We start from the raw sequence: 10,214 nt of genomic DNA, 5'->3' as shown, positions 1-10,214 counted from the left end.
ATAGCAAATGTGTACAGTGCGAGCTGAAAATGCATTTTCAGCACTAAAAAAACCAAACTTTTATAACAGCTAAACCAAACGTTTCCAATGTACATTTCCACCTTTATATAGTGTAGAAAGGCATCCTGAAGCCTGGAAAGTCATTGATTTGATTGTCCAGTATTTCCTTCATGAGATATTGCAACACTTAGAAAAAGTGTACAGCGCCAGCAGACAATGAATTTTCAGCACTAAAAAAACGAAACTTCATTAACAGCTAAACTAAACGTTTCCAATGTAAATTTCCAACTTTATATAGAGTAAAAAGACATCCTGAAGCCTGGGCAGCCATTAATTTGATTGTCCAATATTTCCCTTATGAGATAATGCCTCTCATAGCAAATGTGTACAGCGCGAGCTGAAAATGCATTTACAAGCACTAAAAAACCAAACTTTTATAACAGCTAAACCAAACGTTTCCAATGTAAATTTCCACCTTTATATAGTGTAAAAAGACATCCTGAAGCCTGGGCAGTCATTAATTTGATTGTCCAATATTTCCCTTATGAGATAATGCCTCTCATAGCAAATGTGTACAGCGCGAGCTGAAAATGCATTTACAGCACTAAAAAAACAAACTTTTATAACAGCTAAACCAAACGTTTCCAATGTAAATTTCCACCTTTATATAGTGTAGAAAGGCATCCTGAAGCCTGGAAAGTCATTAATTTGATTGTCCAGTATTTCCTTCATGAGATATTGCAACACTTAGAAAAAGTGTACAGCGCCAGCAGACAATGCATTTTCAGCACTAAAAAAAACGAAACTTCATTAACAGCTAAACTAAACGTTTCCAATGTAAATTTCCACCTTTATATAGTGTAAAAAGACATCCTGAAGCCTGGGCAGTCATTAATTTGATTGTCCAATATTTCCTTTATGAGATAATGCCTCTCATAGCAAATGTGTACAGCGCGAGCTGAAAATGCATTTACAGCACTAAAAAACCAAACTTTTATAACAGCTAAACCAAACGTTTCCAATGTAAATTTCCACCTTTATATAGTGTAGAAAGGCATCCTGAAGCCTGGAAAGTCATTAATTTGATTGTCCAGTATTTCCTTCATGAGATATTGCAACACTTAGAAAAAGTGTACAGCGCCAGCAGACAATGAATTTTCAGCACTAAAAAAACGAAACTTCATTAACAGCTAAACTAAACGTTTCCGATGTAAATTTCCACCCTTATATAGTGTAAAAAGACATCCTGAAGCCTGGGCAGTCATTAATTTGATTGTCTAATATTTCCCTTATGAGATAATGCCTCTCATAGCAAATGTGTACAGCGCGAGCTGAAAATGCATTTACAGCACTAAAAAACCAAACTTTTATAACAGCTAAACCAAACGTTTCCAATGTACATTTCCACCTTTATATAGTGTAGAAAGGCATCCTGAAGCCTGGAAAGTCATTAATTTGATTATCCAGTATTTCCTTCATGAGATATTGCAACACTTAGAAAAAGTGTACAGCGCCAGCAGACAATGAATTTTCAGCACTAAAAAAACGAAACTTCATTAACAGCTAAACCAAACGTTTCCAATGTAAATTTCCACATTTATAGAGTGTAAAAAGGCATCCTGAAGCCTGGGAAGTCATTAATTTGATTGTCCAGTATTTCCCTTATGAGATAATGCCTCACATAGCAAATGTGTACAGTGCGAGCTGAAAATGCATTTTCAGCACTAAAAAACCAAACTTTTATAACAGCTAAACCAAACGTTTCCAATGTAAATTTCCACCTTTATATAGTGTAAAAAGACATCCTGAAGCCTGGGCAGTCATTAATTTGATTGTCCAGTATTTCCCTTATGAGATAATGCCTCACACAGCAAATGTGTACAGTGCGAGCTGAAAATGCATTTTCAGCACTAAAAAAACCAAACTTTTATGACAGCTAAACCAAACATTTCCAATGTAAATTTCCACCTTTATATAGTGTAAAAAGACATCCTGAAGCCTGGGCAGTCATTAATTTGATTGTCCAATATTTCCCTTCTGAGATAATGCCTCTCATAGCAAATGTGTACAGCGCGAGCTGAAAATGCATTTACAGCACTAAAAAACCAAACTTTTATAACAGCTAAACCAAACGTTTCCAATGTACATTTCCACCTTTATATAGTGTAGAAAGGCATCCTGAAGCCTGGAAAGTCATTAATTTGATTGTCCAGTATTTCCTTCATGAGATATTGCAACACTTAGAAAAAGTGTACAGCGCCAGCAGACAATGAATTTTCAGCACTAAAAAAACGAAACTTCATTAACAGCTAAACTAAACGTTTCCAATGTAAATTTCCACCCTTATATAGTGTAAAAAGACATCCTGAAGCCTGGGCAGTCATTAATTTGATTGTCCAATATTTCCCTTATGAGATAATGCCTCTCATAGCAAATGTGTACAGCGCGAGCTGAAAATGCATTTACAGCACTAAAAAACCAAACTTTTATAACAGCTAAACCAAACGTTTCCAATGTAAATTTCCACCTTTATATAGTGTAGAAAGGCATCCTGAAGCCTGGAAAGTCATTAATTTGATTGTCCAGTATTTCCTTCATGAGATATTGCAACACTTAGAAAAAGTGTACAGCGCCAGCAGACAATGAATTTTCAGCACTAAAAAAACGAAACTTCATTAACAGCTAAACCAAACGTTTCCAATGTAAATTTCCACATTTATAGAGTGTAAAAAGGCATCCTGAAGCCTGGGAAGTCATTAATTTGATTGTCCAGTATTTCCCTTATGAGATAATGCCTCACATAGCAAATGTGTACAGTGCGAGCTGAAAATGCATTTTCAGCACTAAAAAACCAAACTTTTATAACAGCTAAACCAAACGTTTCCAATGTAAATTTCCACCTTTATATAGTGTAAAAAGACATCCTGAAGCCTGGGCAGTCATTAATTTGATTGTCCAGTATTTCCCTTATGAGATAATGCCTCACACAGCAAATGTGTACAGTGCGAGCTGAAAATGCATTTTCAGCACTAAAAAAACCAAACTTTTATAACAGCTAAACCAAACGTTTCCAATGTAAATTTCCACCTTTATATAGTGTAAAAAGACATCCTGAAGCCTGGGCAGTCATTAATTTGATTGTCCAATATTTCCCTTCTGAGATAATGCCTCTCATAGCAAATGTGTACAGCGCGAGCTGAAAATGCATTTACAGCACTAAAAAACCAAACTTTTATAACAGCTAAACCAAACGTTTCCAATGTACATTTCCACCTTTATATAGTGTAGAAAGGCATCCTGAAGCCTGGAAAGTCATTAATTTGATTGTCCAGTATTTCCTTCATGAGATATTGCAACACTTAGAAAAAGTGTACAGCGCCAGCAGACAATGAATTTTCAGCACTAAAAAAACGAAACTTCATTAACAGCTAAACTAAACGTTTCCAATGTAAATTTCCACCCTTATATAGTGTAAAAAGACATCCTGAAGCCTGGGCAGTCATTAATTTGATTGTCCAATATTTCCCTTATGAGATAATGCTTCTCATAGCAAATGTGTACAGCGCGAGCTGAAAATGCATTTACAGCACTAAAAAACCAAACTTTTATAACAGCTAAACCAAACGTTTCCAATGTAAATTTCCACCTTTATATAGTGTAGAAAGGCATCCTGAAGCCTGGAAAGTCATTAATTTGATTGTCCAGTATTTCCTTCATGAGATATTGCAACACTTAGAAAAAGTGTACAGCGCAAGCAGACAATGAATTTTCAGCACTAAAAAAACGAAACTTCATTAACAGCTAAACCAAACGTTTCCAATGTAAATTTCCACATTTATAGAGTGTAAAAAGGCATCCTGAAGCCTGGGAAGTCATTAATTTGATTGTCCAGTATTTCCCTTATGAGATAATGCCTCACATAGCAAATGTGTACAGTGCGAGCTGAAAATGCATTTTCAGCACTAAAAAACCAAACTTTTATAACAGCTAAACCAAACGTTTCCAATGTAAATTTCCACCTTTATATAGTGTAAAAAGACATCCTGAAGCCTGGGCAGTCATTAATTTGATTGTCCAGTATTTCCCTTATGAGATAATGCCTCACACAGCAAATGTGTACAGTGCGAGCTGAAAATGCATTTTCAGCACTAAAAAAACCAAACTTTTATAACAGCTAAACCAAACGTTTCCAATGTAAATTTCCACCTTTATATAGTGTAAAAAGACATCCTGAAGCCTGGGCAGTCATTAATTTGATTGTCCAATATTTCCCTTCTGAGATAATGCCTCTCATAGCAAATGTGTACAGCGCGAGCTGAAAATGCATTTACAGCACTAAAAAACCAAACTTTTATAACAGCTAAACCAAACGTTTCCAATGTACATTTCCACCTTTATAGAGTGTAGAAAGGCATCCTGAAGCCTGGAAAGTCATTAATTTGATTGTCCAGTATTTCCTTCATGAGATATTGCAACACTTAGATAAAGTGTACAGCGCCAGCAGACAATGAATTTTCAGCACTAAAAAAACGAAACTTCATTAACAGCTAAACTAAACGTTTCCAATGTAAATTTCCACCCTTATATAGTGTAAAAAGACATCCTGAAGCCTGGGCAGTCATTAATTTGATTGTCCAATATTTCCCTTATGAGATAATGCCTCTCATAGCAAATGTGTACAGCGCGAGCTGAAAATGCATTTACAGCACTAAAAAACCAAACTTTTATAACAGCTAAACCAAACGTTTCCAATGTAAATTTCCACCTTTATATAGTGTATAAAAGGCATCCTGAAGCCTGGAAAGTCATTAATTTGATTGTCCAGTATTTCCTTCATGAGATTATGCAACACTTAGAAAAAGTGTACAGTGCCAGCAGACAATGAATTTTCAGCACTAAAAAAACGAAACTTCATTAACAGCTAAACCAAACGTTTCCAATGTAAATTTCCACATTTATAGAGTGTAAAAAGGCATCCTGAAGCCTGGGAAGTCATTAATTTGATTGTCCAGTATTTCCCTTATGAGATAATGCTTCACATAGCAAATGTGTACAGTGCGAGCTGAAAATGCATTTTCAGCACTAAAAAAACAAACTTTTATAACAGCTAAACCAAACGTTTCCAATGTAAATTTCCACCTTTATATAGTGTAAAAAGACATCCTGAAGCCTGGGCAGTCATTAATTTGATTGTCCAGTATTTCCCTTATGAGATAATGCCTCACACAGCAAATGTGTACAGTGCGAGCTGAAAATGCATTTTCAGCACTAAAAAAAACAAACTTTTATAACAGCTAAACCAAACGTTTCCAATGTAAATTTCCACCTTTATATAGTGTAAAAAGACATCCTGAAGCCTGGGCAGTCATTAATTTGATTGTCCAATATTTCCCTTCTGAGATAATGCCTCTCATAGCAAATGTGTACAGCGCGAGCTGAAAATGCATTTACAGCACTAAAAAACCAAACTTTTATAACAGCTAAACCAAACGTTTCCAATGTACATTTCCACCTTTATATAGTGTAGAAAGGCATCCTGAAGCCTGGAAAGTCATTAATTTGATTGTCCAGTATTTCCTTCATGAGATATTGCAACACTTAGAAAAAGTGTACAGCGCCAGCAGACAATGAATTTTCAGCACTAAAAAAACGAAACTTCATTAACAGCTAAACTAAACGTTTCCAATGTAAATTTCCACCCTTATATAGTGTAAAAAGACATCCTGAAGCCTGGGCAGTCATTAATTTGATTGTCCAATATTTCCCTTATGAGATAATGCCTCTCATAGCAAATGTGTACAGCGCGAGCTGAAAATGCATTTACAGCACTAAAAAACCAAACTTTTATAACAGCTAAACCAAACGTTTCCAATGTAAATTTCCACCTTTATATAGTGTAGAAAGGCATCCTGAAGCCTGGAAAGTCATTAATTTGATTGTCCAGTATTTCCTTCATGAGATATTGCAACACTTAGAAAAAGTGTACAGCGCCAGCAGACAATGAATTTTCAGCACTAAAAAAACGAAACTTCATTAACAGCTAAACCAAACGTTTCCAATGTAAATTTCCACATTTATAGAGTGTAAAAAGGCATCCTGAAGCCTGGGAAGTCATTAATTTGATTGTCCAGTATTTCCCTTATGAGATAATGCCTCACATAGCAAATGTGTACAGTGCGAGCTGAAAATGCATTTTCAGCACTAAAAAACCAAACTTTTATAACAGCTAAACCAAACGTTTCCAATGTAAATTTCCACCTTTATATAGTGTAAAAAGACATCCTGAAACCTGGGCAGTCATTAATTTGATTGTCCAGTATTTCCCTTATGAGATAATGCCTCACACAGCAAATGTGTACAGTGCGAGCTGAAAATGCATTTTCAGCACTAAAAAAACCAAACTTTTATAACAGCTAAACCAAACGTTTCCAATGTAAATTTCCACCTTTATATAGTGTAAAAAGACATCCTGAAGCCTGGGCAGTCATTAATTTGATTGTCCAATATTTCCCTTCTGAGATAATGCCTCTCATAGCAAATGTGTACAGCGCGAGCTGAAAATGCATTTACAGCACTAAAAAACCAAACTTTTATAACAGCTAAACCAAACGTTTCCAATGTACATTTCCACCTTTATATAGTGTAGAAGGCATCCTGAAGCCTGGAAAGTCATTAATTTGATTGTCCAGTATTTCCTTCATGAGATATTGCAACACTTAGAAAAAGTGTACAGCGCCAGCAGACAATGAATTTTCAGCACTAAAAAAACGAAACTTAATTAACAGCTAAACTAAACGTTTCCAATGTAAATTTCCACCCTTATATAGTGTAAAAAGACATCCTGAAGCCTGGGCAGTCATTAATTTGATTGTCCAATATTTCCCTTATGAGATAATGCCTCTCATAGCAAATGTGTACAGCGCGAGCTGAAAATGCATTTTCAGCACTAAAAAACCAAACTTTTATAACAGCTAAACCAAACGTTTCCAATGTAAATTTCCACCTTTATATAGTGTAGAAAGGCATCTTGAATCCTGGAAAGTCATTAATTTGATTGTCCAGTATTTCCTTCATGAGATATTGCAACACTTAGAAAAAGTGTACAGCGCCAGCAGACAATGAATTTTCAGCACTAAAAAAACGAAACTTCATTAACAGCTAAACCAAACGTTTCCAATGTAAATTTCCACATTTATAGAGTGTAAAAAGGCATCCTGAAGCCTGGGAAGTCATTAATTTGATTGTCCAGTATTTCCCTTATGAGATAATGCCTCACATAGCAAATGTGTACAGTGCGAGCTGAAAATGCATTTTCAGCACTAAAAAACCAAACTTTTATAACAGCTAAACCAAACATTTCCAATGTAAATTTCCACCTTTATATAGTGTAAAAAGACATCCTGAAGCCTGGGCAGTCATTAATTTGATTGTCCAGTATTTCCCTTATGAGATAATGCCTCACATAGCAAATGTGTACAGTGCGAGCTGAAAATGCATTTTCAGCACTAAAAAAACCAAACTTTTATAACAGCTAAACCAAACGTTTCCAATGTAAATTTCCACCTTTATATAGTGTAAAAAGACATCCTGAAGCCTGGGCAGTCATTAATTTGATTGTCCAATATTTCCCTTCTGAGATAATGCCTCTCATAGCAAATGTGTACAGCGCGAGCTGAAAATGCATTTACAGCACTAAAAAACCAAACTTTTATAACAGCTAAACCAAACGTTTCCAATGTACATTTCCACCTTTATATAGTGTAGAAAGGCATCCTGAAGCCTGGAAAGTCATTAATTTGATTGTCCAGTATTTCCTTCATGAGATATTGCAACACTTAGAAAAAGTGTACAGCGCCAGCAGACAATGAATTTTCAGCACTAAAAAAACGAAACTTCATTAACAGCTAAACCAAACGTTTCCAATGTAAATTTCCACCTTTATATAGTGTAAAAAGACATCCTGAAGCCTGGGCAGTCATTAATTTGATTGTCCAGTATTTCCCTTATGAGATAATGCCTCACATAGCAAATGTGTACAGTGCGAGCTGAAAATGCATTTTCAGCACTAAAAAAACCAAACTTTTATAACAGCTAAACCAAACGTTTCCAATGTAAATTTCCACCTTTATATAGTGTAAAAAGACATCCTGAAGCCTGGGCAGTCATTAATTTGATTGTCCAATATTTCCCTTCTGAGATAATGCCTCTCATAGCAAATGTGTACAGCGCGAGCTGAAAATGCATTTACAGCACTAAAAAACCAAACTTTTATAACAGCTAAACCAAACGTTTCCAATGTACATTTCCACCTTTATATAGTGTAGAAAGGCATCCTGAAGCCTGGAAAGTCATTAATTTGATTGTCCAGTATTTCCTTCATGAGATATTGCAACACTTAGAAAAAGTGTACAGCGCCAGCAGACAATGAATTTTCAGCACTAAAAAAACGAAACTTCATTAACAGCTAAACTAAACGTTTCCAATGTAAATTTCCACCCTTATATAGTGTAAAAAGACATCCTGAAGCCTGGGCAGTCATTAATTTGATTGTCCAATATTTCCCTTATGAGATAATGCTTCTCATAGCAAATGTGTACAGCGCGAGCTGAAAATGCATTTACAGCACTAAAAAACCAAACATTTATAACAGCTAAACCAAACGTTTCCAATGTAAATTTCCACCTTTATATAGTGTAGAAAGGCATCCTGAAGCCTGGAAAGTCATTAATTTGATTGTCCAGTATTTCCTTCATGAGATATTGCAACACTTAGAAAAAGTGTACAGCGCCAGCAGACAATGAATTTTCAGCACTAAAAAAACGAAACTTCATTAACAGCTAAACCAAACGTTTCCAATGTAAATTTCCACATTTATAGAGTGTAAAAAGGCATCCTGAAGCCTGGGAAGTCATTAATTTGATTGTCCAGTATTTCCCTTATGAGATAATGCCTCACATAGCAAATGTGTACAGTGCGAGCTGAAAATGCATTTTCAGCACTAAAAAACCAAACTTTTATAACAGCTAAACCAAACGTTTCCAATGTAAATTTCCACCTTTATATAGTGTAAAAAGACATCCTGAAGCCTGGGCAGTCATTAATTTGATTGTCCAGTATTTCCATTATGAGATAATGCCTCACACAGCAAAAGTGTACAGTGCGAGCTGAAAATGCATTTTCAGCACTAAAAAAACCAAACTTTTATAACAGCTAAACCAAACGTTTCCAATGTAAATTTCCACCTTTATATAGTGTAAAAAGACATCCTGAAGCCTGGGCAGTCATTAATTTGATTGTCCAATATTTCCCTTATGAGATAATGCCTCTCATAGCAAATGTGTACAGTGCGAGCTGAAAATGCATTTTCAGCACTAAAAAACCAAACTTTTATAACAGCTAAACCAAACGTTTCCAATGTAAATTTCCACCTTTATATAGTGTAAAAAGACATCCTGAAGCCTGGGCAGTCATTAATTTGATTGTCCAGTATTTCCCTTATGAGATAATGCCTCACACAGCAAATGTGTACAGTGCGAGCTGAAAATGCATTTTCAGCACTAAAAAAACCAAACTTTTATAACAGCTAAACCAAACGTTTCCAATGTAAATTTCCACCTTTATATAGTGTAAAAAGACATCCTGAAGCCTGGGCAGTCATTAATTTGATTGTCCAATATTTCCCTTCTGAGATAATGCCTCTCATAGCAAATGTGTACAGCGCGAGCTGAAAATGCATTTACAGCACTAAAAAACCAAACTTTTATAACAGCTAAACCAAACGTTTCCAATGTAAATTTCCACCTTTATATAGTGTAGAAAGGCATCCTGAAGCCAGGAAAGTCATTAATTTGATTGTCCAGTATTTCCTTCATGAGATATTGCAACACTTAGAAAAAGTGTACAGCGCCAGCAGACAATGAATTTTCAGCACTAAAAAAACGAAACTTCATTAACAGCTAAACTAAACGTTTCCAATGTAAATTTCCACCCTTATATAGTGTAAAAAGACATCCTGAAGCCTGGGCAGTCATTAATTTGATTGTCCAATATTTCCCTTATGAGATAATGCCTCACATAGCAAATGTGTACAGCGCGAGCTGAAAATGCATTTACAGCACTAAAAAACCAAACTTTTATAACAGCTAAACCAAACGTTTCCAATGTAAATTTCCACCTTTATATAGTGTAGAAAGGCATCCTGAAGCCTGGAAAGT

The sequence above is a fragment of the Idiotropiscis lumnitzeri genome, unplaced genomic scaffold, assembly GCF_059441095.1.
Source record: "Idiotropiscis lumnitzeri isolate Australia: NSW breed Sydney's pygmy pipehorse unplaced genomic scaffold, RoL_Ilum_1.0 HiC_scaffold_110, whole genome shotgun sequence".
Classification (NCBI taxonomy): domain Eukaryota; kingdom Metazoa; phylum Chordata; class Actinopteri; order Syngnathiformes; family Syngnathidae; genus Idiotropiscis; species Idiotropiscis lumnitzeri.
The sequence above is the reverse complement of the archived record's forward strand: the minus strand, read 5'-3'. Positions refer to the sequence as shown.